Source organism: Arachis ipaensis, chromosome B05 (genome assembly GCF_000816755.2).
Source record: "Arachis ipaensis cultivar K30076 chromosome B05, Araip1.1, whole genome shotgun sequence".
Lineage (NCBI taxonomy): Eukaryota > Viridiplantae > Streptophyta > Magnoliopsida > Fabales > Fabaceae > Arachis > Arachis ipaensis.
Genome location: NC_029789.2, coordinates 95,896,362 through 95,903,492, shown reverse-complemented (window position 1 = coordinate 95,903,492; position 7,131 = coordinate 95,896,362). Strand labels below are relative to the sequence as shown.

The 7,131-nt window shown below is 31.9% G+C and overlaps 2 long non-coding RNA genes across 2 annotated transcripts; both read right to left on the bottom strand.

Annotated features, from left to right (window-relative positions):
* Positions 1,179–1,753, bottom strand: LOC110272225. The gene is made up of 2 exons (XR_002363272.1): positions 1,296–1,753; positions 1,179–1,209 (listed from the first exon to the last, which is right to left on the bottom strand). It is a non-coding gene; the product is annotated as an uncharacterized LOC110272225 (long non-coding RNA).
* Positions 4,896–6,037, bottom strand: LOC107640776. Its single transcript, XR_002363273.1, has 3 exons — positions 5,841–6,037; positions 5,500–5,532; positions 4,896–4,908 (listed from the first exon to the last, which is right to left on the bottom strand). It is a non-coding gene; the product is annotated as an uncharacterized LOC107640776 (long non-coding RNA).

Below are 7,131 nucleotides of genomic sequence, written 5' to 3'. Positions count from 1 at the left end.
ACAATACTCTCCTAGGATAAAATAATGAAACCTAAGAATTTTTTAATTAGTAATAGTAAGAAATTCTTAACTCTCTTGAACAAAGAAAATCTCTTAATAGTTGATTAAAATATACACTTAGTACTCCTGTCTCTGAAATAGTGGACAAGGACTTATTTATACATATTGCACGTAGCAATTATGATTAGTTACGTATACAAATGGTTGTGTCTTTTTTATTGCCAATAGATACAATGTTTTGAACATACACAATTCTTAAAGAGTTGTGTCCCTTTAGCCAATAGACACAATGTTTTGAACATACACAATCCTTAAAAGGTTGTGTCCCTTCAACCAAATGCACAACTAGAAAATGGATTAATATAGACAGATTTACAGACAGATTTAGTCTTTATTACAGATGGATTTTTGGTTACCAACGGATTTTGTCCCTTTGTAAAAGCCCCGTCGGAAATTATTTACCGAGGATTTTTTTTCCGTCGAAAAATTACCGACGAATTTTTACCAGTTACCGACGGATTTTCCCTCTGTAAATTCTCCATCCATTTCCCAAAGCTGACGAACTTTCCGACATTTTTTTTGTCGGTAATTACTGACAGATTTTTCTGACAGATTTTCTGTCTGTAATTATAGACGGATTTTCCGTCTGTAATTACAGACAGATTTTCTGACAGATTTTTCGTCTGTAATTTGAACCTTGGAAAATCATCTCACACTCTGATTACAGACAGAAAATCCATTTGTAAATCCGTCAGTAAGGTAAAATAATTTTTTTTATTTTTACAATTACAACAAAATGAATATAAATTTAATACAAATTTTTATCTAATTTGTATTCGAATATTTATAATATTTTAAAATATAAATAAATTCATCGTATTATCAAACTAAAAGAAACGTACTATAAATAAACAAGTCAATATATTTCAAAATATAAACAAAGTGCTGATACATCTATTATAATAACAAGTAACAACCGTACATCAACAAAGTGTATTGATACATCAACTATTGTCCTCTAATTAAGTCAAAATATACAATAAGGTTGCTTAATTAGGTTCTAAAATTAGAACTTCATCTGTACAGAAACCATTCATCATTATTGTGTCCATTGATTCAAACAGTGGGGTCATGAATTGATCCTCTGCCTCAGGCTTCTTTGCCTCCTTATATTTTTCCATTTTTCATCTGTTTCTCAAGTATCAAATTCTGACAAAAATAAAAAAATAGTGACAACATAATCTATATACAGTGTATTCTTCATCTCGAGTAAAAAATTCACAAGTGAAGCTCACCTCAACATCTGGTCTAGTTCCAGTGACTTTCGATTTGGGGCTGCAAGTTTAATAGGAGAAAAAGAGAAAGAACCTGGTGGTGCTTCTTTAATCTTTGCTGAGTCTTGAACTAGAACAGGAGTCTCCTTAATAACTAGTGATGCTTCTTAATAACTAGAAAGTGTACTCCTATACTCGATGACTGTGAATAAAGAAGTTAATTTAAAGCATAAGCCCCTGTAGAAAACAAAATAAAAATAAAGGTGTATTCTTTTCTTTTAAAAAAGCTCAGAGAGAAATGAGAGATTAGCAGAAAAGCAAATACACGGATGATGGATGCATGTAGAAATCAAGTAAGAAAGAAAGATACGAGACGAAAAGAAAGTTGTAGTAGAAGCAATATATAGTCGTATATATGCTCCAAAATAAAAAGCAACAACCCACTGATCTTTCTCCTTCTCTTGAAGCAAACAATTAAGAGTATAAGATGCAAATTACTATATTGGAATTCTCTGAGACGGATGCCATGTTGATGCAAGTCTTTTTTCTTTAACAAATTATATATAGGTTGCATCTCATATTATTAAGCTTTAACTGGATGGAGTCATGATACGTTCTGTGAAGTTCTAACATGACATACTACACTTAGCTCTTTTCTTAAACACTTCAGCTTATTAGCCCAACTATATATATTTTCTTTGACGGCAAACATCGGTAATCAATAATTAATCTGTTTGAGGGACTATTAATACCCTTAGCAAGAAGCCTTTTTTATATTAATCTTTATAGACACACTATATGGACTATTAATACCCTTAGCAACGGAAGTAGCCAGTGCAAGAAGCCTAAATATTCACCACAAGAAACAAGATATCATAAATCAGATGAAAAAACCTATAACTCAAAAAGGTTGAGTTATATCCACTAATTTTTCTAACAATTTATTTTCTCCTTTCAAATGTACTATACTAAAGGAGAAGGCATAACAAATCTGAAAGAATATGAATAAGAAAAAGAACTTGGTTAATTCCTAAAGGGACATTCAAAACTCACCTAATTTCAGTTTTTTCATCCAATGTAGCTATCCTAAACAAACTAGCCATAAGGAAATTCAAGTAGTTCCAAAATTCTGAAACACTCTTACTAACAACTTTTTTATACAAAAAATCCGTAAAGATAGCCATCTGAAGGAAACTAAACAAAAGATAAAAGACCAATGTGATTTCACATATATAATTAGAATGCCAGAATAGACCTCTACTCTATATATTTAACATAGATGACATCATGTCTTACAATTAGCAAATAGGTTTATATAATAAATTATGAATGATTCATAACCAAGCTAAGAGATGCAACATGCAAATAAATTTACCCTGAAGCAGCAGAAGTTTCGCTATCATTTCCATTTTTGTTAACAATGAGAAATACTGCAGCAAAGAGCAACCTCAAAATCCCCTCTTCTACTAGATTCACATCCATAAGTATTTTCAAAGATCTATTCATCAATAAAACTAGAAAGTGAATTTCATTAGATAATTTTTGCTGTTAAAAATGCTAAATATTACATAAGCACAGCGATGTAATCCATCTCAACTTGAACTTCACTATTATTGAAACAATTTAATGAACGACAATATAATTCAATGTAAACTAATGTACTCCAACAAAGTTTTCTTTTATGATAAAGTGGAATTTTATCAACATGAAAAGAAGTATATATAACGATAAGAAACAAGACTAAACGAGATCAAACAAGAGTATACCAATGAAGCAAAGCTTTTAAATCTCTCAACATATTGGAGGAGAAAATTCCTTTGTAAAGATCATGTGCTTTACACCAAAAGAAGTCAAACACCTAATCTTATCCTACGAACCTTGCTTGTCAATGAAAATTATATTTTGCACTAAAAAGCATTATATTTTTTAACCCAAACTGCATATAGCACAATTACAGGAAATAGCTGCACTAAGAAGCCTACAAATATCCAGCATATTACTTATAATTCATCCTACTTAGTACTTCTGTCCAGGCAGCAGACCTGACTATCCTTGGACTTCTAAATTTTCAGATAGCCTTGTCTATAGTCCAAACCCTCTTAGTGTAACAAAAAGTGAGATTCAAGATGTTGAAAGATTCGAAAAATGCTTCAAGAACATGTAGATATTTATTATAAGTAAGCTAGCTCCTTACCGAGAGAGGACTTTATATTATGTGTTTATGTACGAGTTAAAAATACATATTATATTGTACCCCAAAACAAAAAAACAAATCATATTTTCAAACAGCAGTGATCACACCATTACACCCTACCCATTTGGTTATCCATACTAATGCTAAAGTCTGAAAAAACCTAGTGCTATAATTAAGTCCTCTCTAGAGGAAAGCTCCATAGCCATTTAGCTTCCTAGACCAAGTTTATGCACACTACATTTCCAAGTAACACAACCTTCATGCCTTTGGTCAACGTCAAACAACCTAAAAATAAAATGACATCTAATCCACTGTGTTGCCCCGCACCTCACCAACCTTTTGACCCATCATCTGTCCATGTGAATTGCCACCACAGATAAAATACTAAATTATAATGCAGAAACTGAAATAGCATAAATGTCCACCCTAGAATATTTCCTACATTTCTGCAAAGCACTATCCCACCTTGAAATAGTGCTGCACAAAGCATCCATGAACACATGCAACATATCATAACTCAAAACTACAAATTTAAAATATACTATGCCTATTAGATCAATGTCTAAACTTTGGCCTACTTACCTTTCTATTTCATCAAATTTAAAGTAGTCTAGTGCTATTTGTAACTGACGAATGCAAGAAACTTTGACATCCCATCCTGAAAAAGAAGGAAATAAATAATAATGAAGCTAAAACTATGTTTAAGAAACTCTAACCACCACCCTATTATACAAACCTTATCCAAACTTCAAAAAATAAAACAAATAAATATCCCATCCAAAGTTTATTTTACTCTAATCAGGGTTATTCTAATTTAACAGAAAACCATATGGTTTCAACAGTAAAAGAACACATAGATACATCCCCCTTTACTCTCTCTCTCTCTCTCTCTCTCTCTCTTTTACATGCAAAGCATCATGGGAGGTTAAAATGAATTTTCCTTTTCTTTTTGGTTTTTGTAACACTCACCATTTTCTGACCACAATCGATGTGCCTCTTCAGTGCCTTCATACAGAAGAACTCTGTCCAAAATTTCAACTTTCCAAGGAGAAAACCTTTTCATTGTTTTAATACTTGAAGTAAACAAAATTGCATTGCAGCCAGAGGTTTGTCTTGAGACCTGCCAAATCATATAAGCCAATAAAACTAATCAGCATTTGCAATCTTTGCATGAAATGCATACCTATTATACCAAACAGAAAATAAAAGCATAAACCAAACAGACCCAAAAAGTGAAAATCAAATTCATTTGCAGTATGTATACCAAAAACAAAAACACCTTCAAAAAGAAAAAAGGAAATAAATCATGTTCCTTATTAATTTGAAACCAACCTTAATGTGGCAGTGACATTATACTTGGGCAGCATCCTGCCACCAAAATAACCAGGTCAGTAACCAATTCCTATTTGACAAATCCATAGAATCAATCAGTGCACTAACCTGATATCTTTCATGAAAAGCTATTTGGGCTTTTCCACCAAACTTGATATCATCTCGGAGTATCTGCTCCTCACTCCTCAGCCAAGTAGGTCATAGACAAAGTTAATTTCATTTTCCATTAATATTTAAGCTGAAAAGAAGGTCATAAAACAAAAAGAGAAAAAAGTGAACCTTTCAATATTCTATCTTATCATATCACCTAACTACTTCTACAACTTCCAAATCACAGAAGAGAGAATAATATTGCAATAAATAATCCTAATACTATAATTTCTCCATAGATAAATTTATCTGCTGCAATAAGTGATTAAGAGAAGCCATAATCTAGAAGTTCAATTCCATTCTATATCTATAAGAGTTCAACGAATTTTACTGTATTGCTAGAACACTGATTAATTAAGAATGTGCAATTCTAGGGTCCAAAAACAATTAACCAAGATGAATGATTGAAAGCAATGCATTTATCCACACACAAAAAAAATCACAAATAGAGTAGAATCATGGAACAAGCTCAGAACAGGTGATAGAATCCCTAAGCTAGAAATTAAAAACATTTAAATAGAAGAAAGAGAATGGAAAGGGCAAAATTACCATCTGTTTCGAGATACCAGCATGTGATAGAAACTACAACAGGAACAAGAAGCTCAATCAGCATCAACAACAACAAGAAGAAAGAAACTGCGAAGAAAAATTGATAAATCTAAAATTGGCCCAGAAAAATTGAACCTTAAGCAACAGAATCACTAGGAGGGGGTTCGTGCGACGCAAGGGATGATAGAGAGAGATCATGTGGAAGACGCCGATAACTCAGAGGAACAACCGAACAATGGCAGCAGAGGCGGCGGCGGAGGAGGAGGAGGAACGGAAGAGAGCGTGACGGAGAAGATTCATTGGAAAAAGAAGAATTAATTGCATGAAATTAAAAATCTAACCTCCAAACTTTGGCTAAATTAGCGGATTGCAGGATTGGATTTGAAAGGAGAGACGCGAGCAACACACTGAGAAGATCCGGGAAGGGGTGTGACGGAGCTTCTGTGCAACTGAACCAAAGCTGAGATTCTCCGCTGATGGAGGATTTGGAAGGGATGAGTGTGGAGATTTGTAGAAGTATCGTGATTGAAACGGTGAGCTTTTCGGTCACCACCCTTATTTTAATATTTTTCGACGAAAAATTTTAAATTATAGACGGATTTTCTGTCTGTAATAATTTAATAAAACGCACATTTTGTCTATTTAATTACAGACAGATTTTTCCGCATGTAACCATTTTCTATGAAAAAATTAATTTTTTCAACAGAATTATCGACGGATTCTCTTTTCCGTCTGTAATTTATACTAATTCATTTTTTTGTTTTCCGAAATTTTTTTTTCTAAAATTCCGTCTGTATTTTCGTGGAATAAAATCCGTCGAAAATATCCATCTGTAATAACTAGTTTTATAGTAGTGATGGTACTAAACGATTAGTAACCATTTATTAATATTAATAATAATATCAATAATATTAATAATATTAATTAATCAAATTTGTAAATACCCTTCAAAATTTCAGTAATTGACGTTGAAGGAAGCAACCTGACAATTTAAACCGCTGCTCCTTGCAATGCAGCTGAAGATTAAAATGGGACTAAAAGGTCCATAAAGGGTGATGCAATGAGCTCATATTTTGGGTGCAACCATTATTAATTTCCTGACAATTTCGGCAATCTTCAGTGTTATTAGGGATGTAAACTTATGAAGCATTGATTGCTTCGTTGAAAACTTTGCATTTGATAGTAGCACATAGAGCTAGCTAGTTCTCTGGGGTAATTCTTCGCCCCCGACCATTAATTATTTCCATTAATTATTTTCATTGGCCATTCCAGGTTCATTTTGGTACAAGCTTTTGGTGTTTTGGTTATGTACCTATAGAAAGAAATATACATAGTCAGAGACGTTTTTTGGTGTCATGTATAAAAGTAGGAGAAGATCTTCTCAATTTTTTTTTCAATTATTTAGTATAATTTTTTATTAATTAATATCTTTTTTTTATATATTTTTTTATTTCACTTAAAAAAATGTAAGATGAAAAATTACATTATATCAAATAATTGAAAAAAAAAATAATCCATTTTTTATAAAAATATTGTTTTTGACTTTTTATTGTCAAGTTTTATAAAAGTCTTTAAAATAGTCATAAGTTTAATTTTTACTAATTTTATTACTAATATTTTAAATATATTTTA